The following is a 7310-nucleotide window of genomic DNA, read 5'->3' as shown; positions in this document are numbered from 1 at the left end:
CGAGGCGCGGGCGAGACGCCTGGCCCAGGGCTGGCGCCGAGTGGCGGGGAGCCGCGAGAGCGCGCGCGGTCCCTCGGCCTGAGTCTGGGGTTGGGTGGACGACGTGAGAGGTGGAGGCGGAAAAAATAGGCGCGCGAAAGGCAGCGAGCGCTTCGTGTTTCTTTTCGCTGTTGAGACAGGAGCCCCCAGACGGGCGCCGTGTGGGGAACGCGGCCTTCCAGCAGGGCGGGCGCCGTCAGAGCCCCCGACGGGCTACAATCAGAAAGAAGCAGGCCGGAGGCCCACTTCCCGGGTTTCCCTGAGAAACCGCTCCGGAGAAGCGAGGTTTCAGCACAGCTTTACATCCTGTCAAAGCCAAGAACGTCAAACAAGTCAGGGATACACTTCTTTAAGGTTTAAACAAACAAAAACAGGCCAGCACGCAGACGGCGTCAACCTGGCCTTGCACCCGGGAGGGAGTCTTACCACGGAAGGTCCCCATCCGGGTCCCCGGAGCAGCGGCTTCCAGTCTTGACTTTTCACACGGGCCTTCCTTCTGCTCAGTGTGGCCCTCTCTAATAATTAACGCAGGTGTACAATGTATGTTTGATAGACCACAAATAGGGCATTTTATTTAGTTAGCATCAAATTCAAGTGAATTGATGTATAAGCCAGAGTGACCTCTTTTATCTCAATATGTGAGCGTTGAAGAAATTAAAAAAAAATCATTCTCCACTGCGTCCTGGGAGCCGCCGTCGCCAAGGGCTGAACCCGATCCTCAAGAGCTTCCATTAGAACCCACCGCCTGCCGGAGGGACAGTCTAGCTGGGGCTCCAGGGAGGGAGGGGAGCTGTCCGGCTGTCCAGGCTTGATGGTGCTCACGTTTTCCTGTTGAGAGCTGCCCTGATGGCCTCTGGAAGGGCATGTGTTCTTCCTGTTTCCATCTGAGAGCCTGTGGAGTCAGGACCCTGGGTTCGCTGGAGCTGCCCATGCCCAGACAGCGTACCATCTGCGTTCCTGTTCACATCTACTCTCTCTCTTTTCCTTCTGTCTCAGACAATCAAAAACGTTGCTAACCATTTACAGAAGTGGTTCGGTTCAGTTCAGTTCAGTTGCTCAGTCGTGTCTGACTCGCCGACCCCATGAATCGCAGCACGCCAGGCCTCCCTGTCCATCACCAACTCCCAGAGTTCACTCAAACTCATGTCCATCGAGTCGGTGATGCCATCCAGCCATGTCATCTTCTGTCTTCTCCTTCTCTTCCTGCCCCCAATCCCTCCCAGCATCAGAGTCTTTTCCAATGAGTCAACTCTTCACATGAGGTGGACAAAGAATTGGAGTTTCAGCCTCAGCAGATCCCCTTTAGGATGGACTGGTTGGATCTCCTTGCAGTCCAAGGGACTCTCAAGAGGCTTCTCCAGCACCACAGTTCAAAGGCATCAATTCTTCGGTGCTCAGCTTTGTTCACAGTCCAACTATCACATCCATACATGACCACTGGAAAAACCATAGCCTTGACTAGATGGACCTTTGTTGGGAAAAGTAATGTCTCTGCTTTTGAATATGCTATCTAGGTTGGTCATAACTTTACTTCCAAGGAGTAAGTGTCTTTTAATTTCATGGCTGCAGTCACCATCTGCAGTGATTTTGGAGCCCCCAAAAACAAAGTCTGACACTGTTTCCAAATTTTGGAGCCCCCCCAAAATAAAGTCTGTCACTGTTTCCATTGTTTCCCCATCTATTTGCTATGAGGTGATGGGACCAGATGCCATGGTCTTCGTTTTCTGAATGTTGAGCTTTAAGCCAGCTTTTTCACTCTCCTCTTTCACTTTCATCAAGAGGCTTTTGAGTTCCTCTTCACTTTCTGCCATAAGGGTGGTGTCATCTGCATATCTGAGGTTATTGATATTTCTCCCAGCAATCTTGATTCTAGCTTGTGCTTCTTCCAGCCCAGAATTTCTCATGATGTACTCTGCATAGAAGTTAAAATAAGCAGGGTGACAATATACAGCCTTGACGTACTCCTTTTCCTATTTGGAACCAGTCTGTTGTTCCATGTCCTACAGAAGTGGTAGATGCTGTTAAAGCCCGGGTGAATTGCTCAGGGTTTCAGAGAAGCAGGTGGACGGGAGAGCTATTTGCTGAATCGGGGGCAGTGGAGGGCTGGAGGCCTCCCAGGAACAAGGCGTCAGGGCGGAGCGCAGCCGTGGCTCTGAGCCATGCCCCTGGGATACGGGCCAGGGACACTGAGGACATCAGAGACTTTTCCCTTTCTCTTATATACTCATGTAGCATCTGCTGGTGGCCCTGCCGGCCTCAGCCATTGGAATAGCATGTAGCCGGACCCTGTTCTCTGTCTTCCCCTCCAGCCTGCTCTCTGTTCAGCACACCCACCCTCCTGTTGGAAAGCCTTTGCTGACCCCTGTTGCCCTGAGTATAAAATCCATCCTCCTTAGCAGCGAGTTCTGCCCCAGCCGTCATGCCCTGAGCTCCTGCTACACTTGGGGGAGCCCCTGCAGGACCAGGCTGCTCCCCACCCCGCAGCTTTGCCCCCGCACTGCTCTGCAGCAGGGGGAGGTGCACTGTAGACCTGTGACCTGCGGGGAACACAGAGCAGCCGTGGAAACCTAAGGTGGGGTGGGTGGGAGAGTGGGGCAGGGCTCACGGCCCCCAAAGCCCGGGATGCAGGCGGCCCTCAGGGACGGGCTCTGGGTGCAGCTTCAGACCCCTGTCCCAGTCTCATCCGAGGTGGAGCTAGTTATTGGCATGCAGGGAGGACAGCTGTCCTGCACAGCTAGGTGTCCTGATGTCTGTGCATTGGCTATGGCGTGTGGGAGCTTGGGAGCCACTCAGCTTCCAGACTCCAGGTCACGCCCTGTGTCGATGCCCGGCCCTTCTGGTGAGGATGTGGTTCCCACAGGGTTCTCTTTCCCATCCAAGAAAAATGCCCACTGTTGGAAAATCATTCATAACAGCGCTCATGTATCTGAGCATCTCCTGGTGCTGGTTCGTAGGTGATATTTGGAGAATGAAGCTGGTGATATTTGGAGAAGGAACTTGGTGAACCTGGGCATTTGGTTGGGTCCTTCGAATGCAAACCATTCTCCAGAGTGAGGCTCATTCTCAGGGCCCCTCAAATGTTGGTTCTGGGCGCTGTGTGAGATCAGAACTCCTCTGCGCGTGTGCCGGCCACGCAGACCATCAGGGGCTGGCGCTCTGCACCGGCTTCTCATGGGGGTGGGGTCACCGGGGAAAAAGGGGAGGCTGCAGCCATCCAGGGCCGCAGGGAGCGCCCCGCTTCCCCAGGGGCCTCTCTATACTTCATTCGCGGTCAGCCCCTAGCCGAGAGGACTCTTGGTGTGATCCCAAGTTTTTACCGTATTTTTTGGCCCCAAGAACTACTCACCACCGCCCATGAGGATGAATACCATGGGCAGCTCAGGGTGGAGGCCGTGGACCCGGGCTCCCTGTGGCAGGCGCCCCCTTCAAGGAGAGAAGCCACCTCGGTCCTCACTTGCTTCTAGGCACCCCATCAGCTCCACCAACGTTTTTGCTTTAAACAGTCCATTATTGTTGAAGTAAAATTTACTTCTGCTCTCTTCGCTCTTTTGCGGAAAGCCTGTCTTCTCGCTGCTGGTTACTCCTTTAGCCCCAGTAACTTCTTAGGGTTTTCTTGTTCGGCAAATCAGCTGATGGTGAATTCTGTCAACCACTGCTTGAATGAGACTGAATTTAATCTGCCTTCACCTTTTTGAAAGATTTTCACGAAGTATCAAATTCTAGGTCGATGGGCATTCTTCCAGTGAGTTGAAGAATATTGTTTTATTATCTTCCAGTTTGCAATGTTACTGATGAGAAATTGGCGGTTATCCCTATGTTTGTTTAACTGTGCATAGTCTATTTTTTCTGGCTGCTTTTAGAATTTATATAACAAGTCGCTGATTTTCAGCAATTTGCTGTAGTAGTTTCCCTTGTCTGTTCTTGTAAGGGTAGAGCAAATTAGCCAAGATGGCACGGTCAGGCTCTCCCACCCTACATCCTGTCCCTCTTGCCCCACGTTCTGTAAATAATGATTATGTAACAGCCGAGATCACTTACAGCGCTGCACGTGTGCGTCACGATGTCCCCGCTTGGTCACGGGCAACCTTCCGTAAGCATATGTAAGCTCCACCTGGCAAGTCCATGTGGCTCCAGACTGGGAAAGGAGTACATCAAGGCTGTATATTGTCACCCTGCTTATTTAACTTGTATGCAGGGTATATCATGTGAAATGCCAGGCTGGACGAAGCACAAGCTGGAATCAAGACTGCAGGGAGAAATATCAATAATCTCAGATATATAGATGATACCACCGTTATGGCAGAAAGTGAAGAGGAATTAAAAAGCCTCTTGATGAAAGTGAAAGAGGAGAGTGAAAAAGCTGGCTTAAAACTCAACATTCAGAAACTAAGATCATGGCATCTGGTCCCATCAGTTCAGTTCAGTCGCTCAGTCATGTCCGACTCTTTGCAACCCCTGACACTGTTTCCACTGTTTCCCCATCTATTTGCCATGAAGTTATGGGACCAGATGCCGTGATCTTAGTTTCTGAATGTTGAGTTTTAAGCCAGCTTTTTCACTTTCCTCTTTCACTTTCATCAAGAGGCTTTTTAATTCTTCTTCACTTTCTGCCATAAGGGTGGTGTCATCTGCATATCTGAGGTTATTGATATTTCTCCCGGCAATCTTGATTCCAGCTTGTGCTTCTTCCAGCCCAGAATTTCTCATGATGTACTCTGCATATAAGTTAAATAAGCAGGGTGACAATATACAGCCTCGACGTACTCCTTTTCCTATTTGGAACCAGTCTGTTGTTCCATGTCCAGTTCTAACTGTTGCTTCCTGACCTGCATATAGGTTTCTCAAGAGGCAGGTCAGGTGGTCTGGTATTCCCATCTCTTGAAGAATTTTCCACAGTTTATTGTGATCTACACAGTCAAAGGCTTGGCATAGTCAATGAAACAGAAATAGATGTTTTTCTGGAACTCTCTTGCTTTTTCCATGATCCAGTGGATGTTGGCAATTTGATCTCTGGTTCCTCTGCCTTTCCTAAAACCAGCTTGAACATCTGTAAGTTCACAGTTCACGTATTGCTGAAGCCTGGTTTGGAGAATTTTGAGCATTACTTTACTAGTGTGTGAGATGAGTGCAATTGTGTGGTAGTTTGAGCATTCTTTGGCATTGCCTTTCTTTGGGATTGGAATCACTTCATGGCAAATAGATGGGGAAACAATGGAAACAGTGACAGACTTTGTTTTCCTGGTCTCCAAAATCACTGCAGATGTTGACTGCAGCCATGAAATTAAAAGATGCTTGCTTCTTGAAAGAAAAACTGTGACCAGTCTAGGCAGCATATTAAAAAGCAGAGACATTACTTTGTCGACAAAGTTTCATCTAATCCAAGCTCTGTTTTTTCCAGTGGTCATGTATGGATATGGGAGTAGGACCATAAAGAAAGCTGAGTGGTGAAGAATTGATGCTTCTGAACTGTGGTATTGGAGAGGACTCTTGCGAGTCCATTGGACTGCAAGGAGATCAAACCAGTCAATCCTAAGCAATCAGTCCAATGAAGAATATTCATTGGAAGAACTGATGCTGAAGCTCCAATCCTGATGTGAAGAACTGACTCACTGGAAAAGACCCTGATGCTGGGAAAGACTGAAGGAAGGAGGAGAAGGGGACGGCAGAGGATGAGATGGTGGGATGGCATCACCGACTCCATGGACATGAGTCTGAGCAAGCTCTGGGAGTTGGTGATGGACAGGGAGGCCTGGCGTGCTGCAGTCCATGGGGTTACAAAGAGTCACACATGACTGAGTGTCTGAGCTGAACTGAAAGCTATGTGTTTAAGCTTCTTGATAAATTTCTGAAGTTTCCAAATCGCTGTTAAGCTTATCTTGTGATTTTTCATTTTAAATGTTTTATTTTTCACCTCTAGAGGTCCCACTGATTTTTGTAAAACTTTCTTTAAATTGAAGGGTAGTGGCGTCACAGTGTTATGGCGGCTTCTGCTGTACATCAGCGTGAATCAACCGGAGGTATACACATGTGCTGTCCCTCCTGAATCTTCCTCCCCATCCACGCCAGTGAGTTGTTTTTTCCTGCATCAGGAGACAACGCCCTACAGCGAATAGTGATAGCCCTTCTATCTCTTCACGGCTACACACGTCTCCGTTCTGTGGTTTTGAATACACCACAGTTTGCCCAACGGTCTCCACATGTTGACAGACAGCTGGGCCGTCTCCAGCCCTCAGTTACTGAAACGAGGGCTGCAATGCGCACCCTTGAGCCCGCATTTTCTCATGTTTCCTGACTGTGTCTGAGGTGGGTTGTAGGAGCTGGTGGCGTGGATTCAGATGCTTAATGCCCGGTGTTCTCACCAGGCGCAGCCTCGTCCCCTCCTGGCGGCTCCCTGCTCAGACCCCCAGCACCTGGGTGAGCCTGCCTGCTCTTCTGAAGCTCCGCCTTCAGGGTCCAGGGTCCCCGTGGGATGGGCGAGGTGTGGTCGTGCAATGGGAGTTTTTGTGGCTGTTTCTCTGAAGAGGAGGGATGATGAGCTCACTGGAGCAGAGCCGTGGCTGTTTTAAGCCCCATTCTATGCTGACCTTCGGGTGTTTCCTGGGCTCAGGGAATGCCCCGCCCTGCACCCACTCAGCTCAGCGATTCAGAGACAACTGTGCAAGGCCCCTGCAGGAAAAATGAAGAGAAACTCCCAGAAGCGCGGTTGAGGCGCTGCCACGGGCAAACGTGGGAGCAGCAGGCACCCAGCAGTTCTGGGTGACAGGGCGGCGATGGCCTCTGGGCTCCTCCTGCCCTGGCAGTAGGTCGGCTCCTGTTCCTGGGTGCGGTGACCTCCAGAAGGGTGAGGTTGGCTGTTGTCGGGAGAGAGCAGATTAACCAAGATGGCAGTGCTCAGGCTCTCTCGCCCTGTGGCCTCTCGCTCTGGCCCCACGTTTTGTAAATACACAGTTATGTAACCACCAAGGTCGCTTGGAGCACTGTGCGTGCAGGTCACAAGGTACTCGCTTGGCCATGGGCTACCTTTGTTCTGGGAACAGGTATGAGCTCCACCTGAAAAAGCCCTTGCAGCTGCGTCGTGGCTGCATTGTGGTACTGAGGCGTTACAGCTGTGTCCGCTGGGTCGACCACGAGAGGAGAGAATACAGCGTGTCTGCTGGGCTGACATGCCAGCCCAGAGAGAACAAACGTGTCTGGTTCCCACAGCTCCTCGCAGTTTCTTCCAGCTTCCCCGTGCACGCCTTGCCTGCCTGGATGCAGCGGACAGTGAGCAG

This window comes from Bubalus kerabau, chromosome 18 (assembly GCF_029407905.1).
Source record: "Bubalus kerabau isolate K-KA32 ecotype Philippines breed swamp buffalo chromosome 18, PCC_UOA_SB_1v2, whole genome shotgun sequence".
Lineage (NCBI taxonomy): Eukaryota > Metazoa > Chordata > Mammalia > Artiodactyla > Bovidae > Bubalus > Bubalus kerabau.
The sequence above is the reverse complement of the archived record's forward strand: the minus strand, read 5'-3'. Positions refer to the sequence as shown.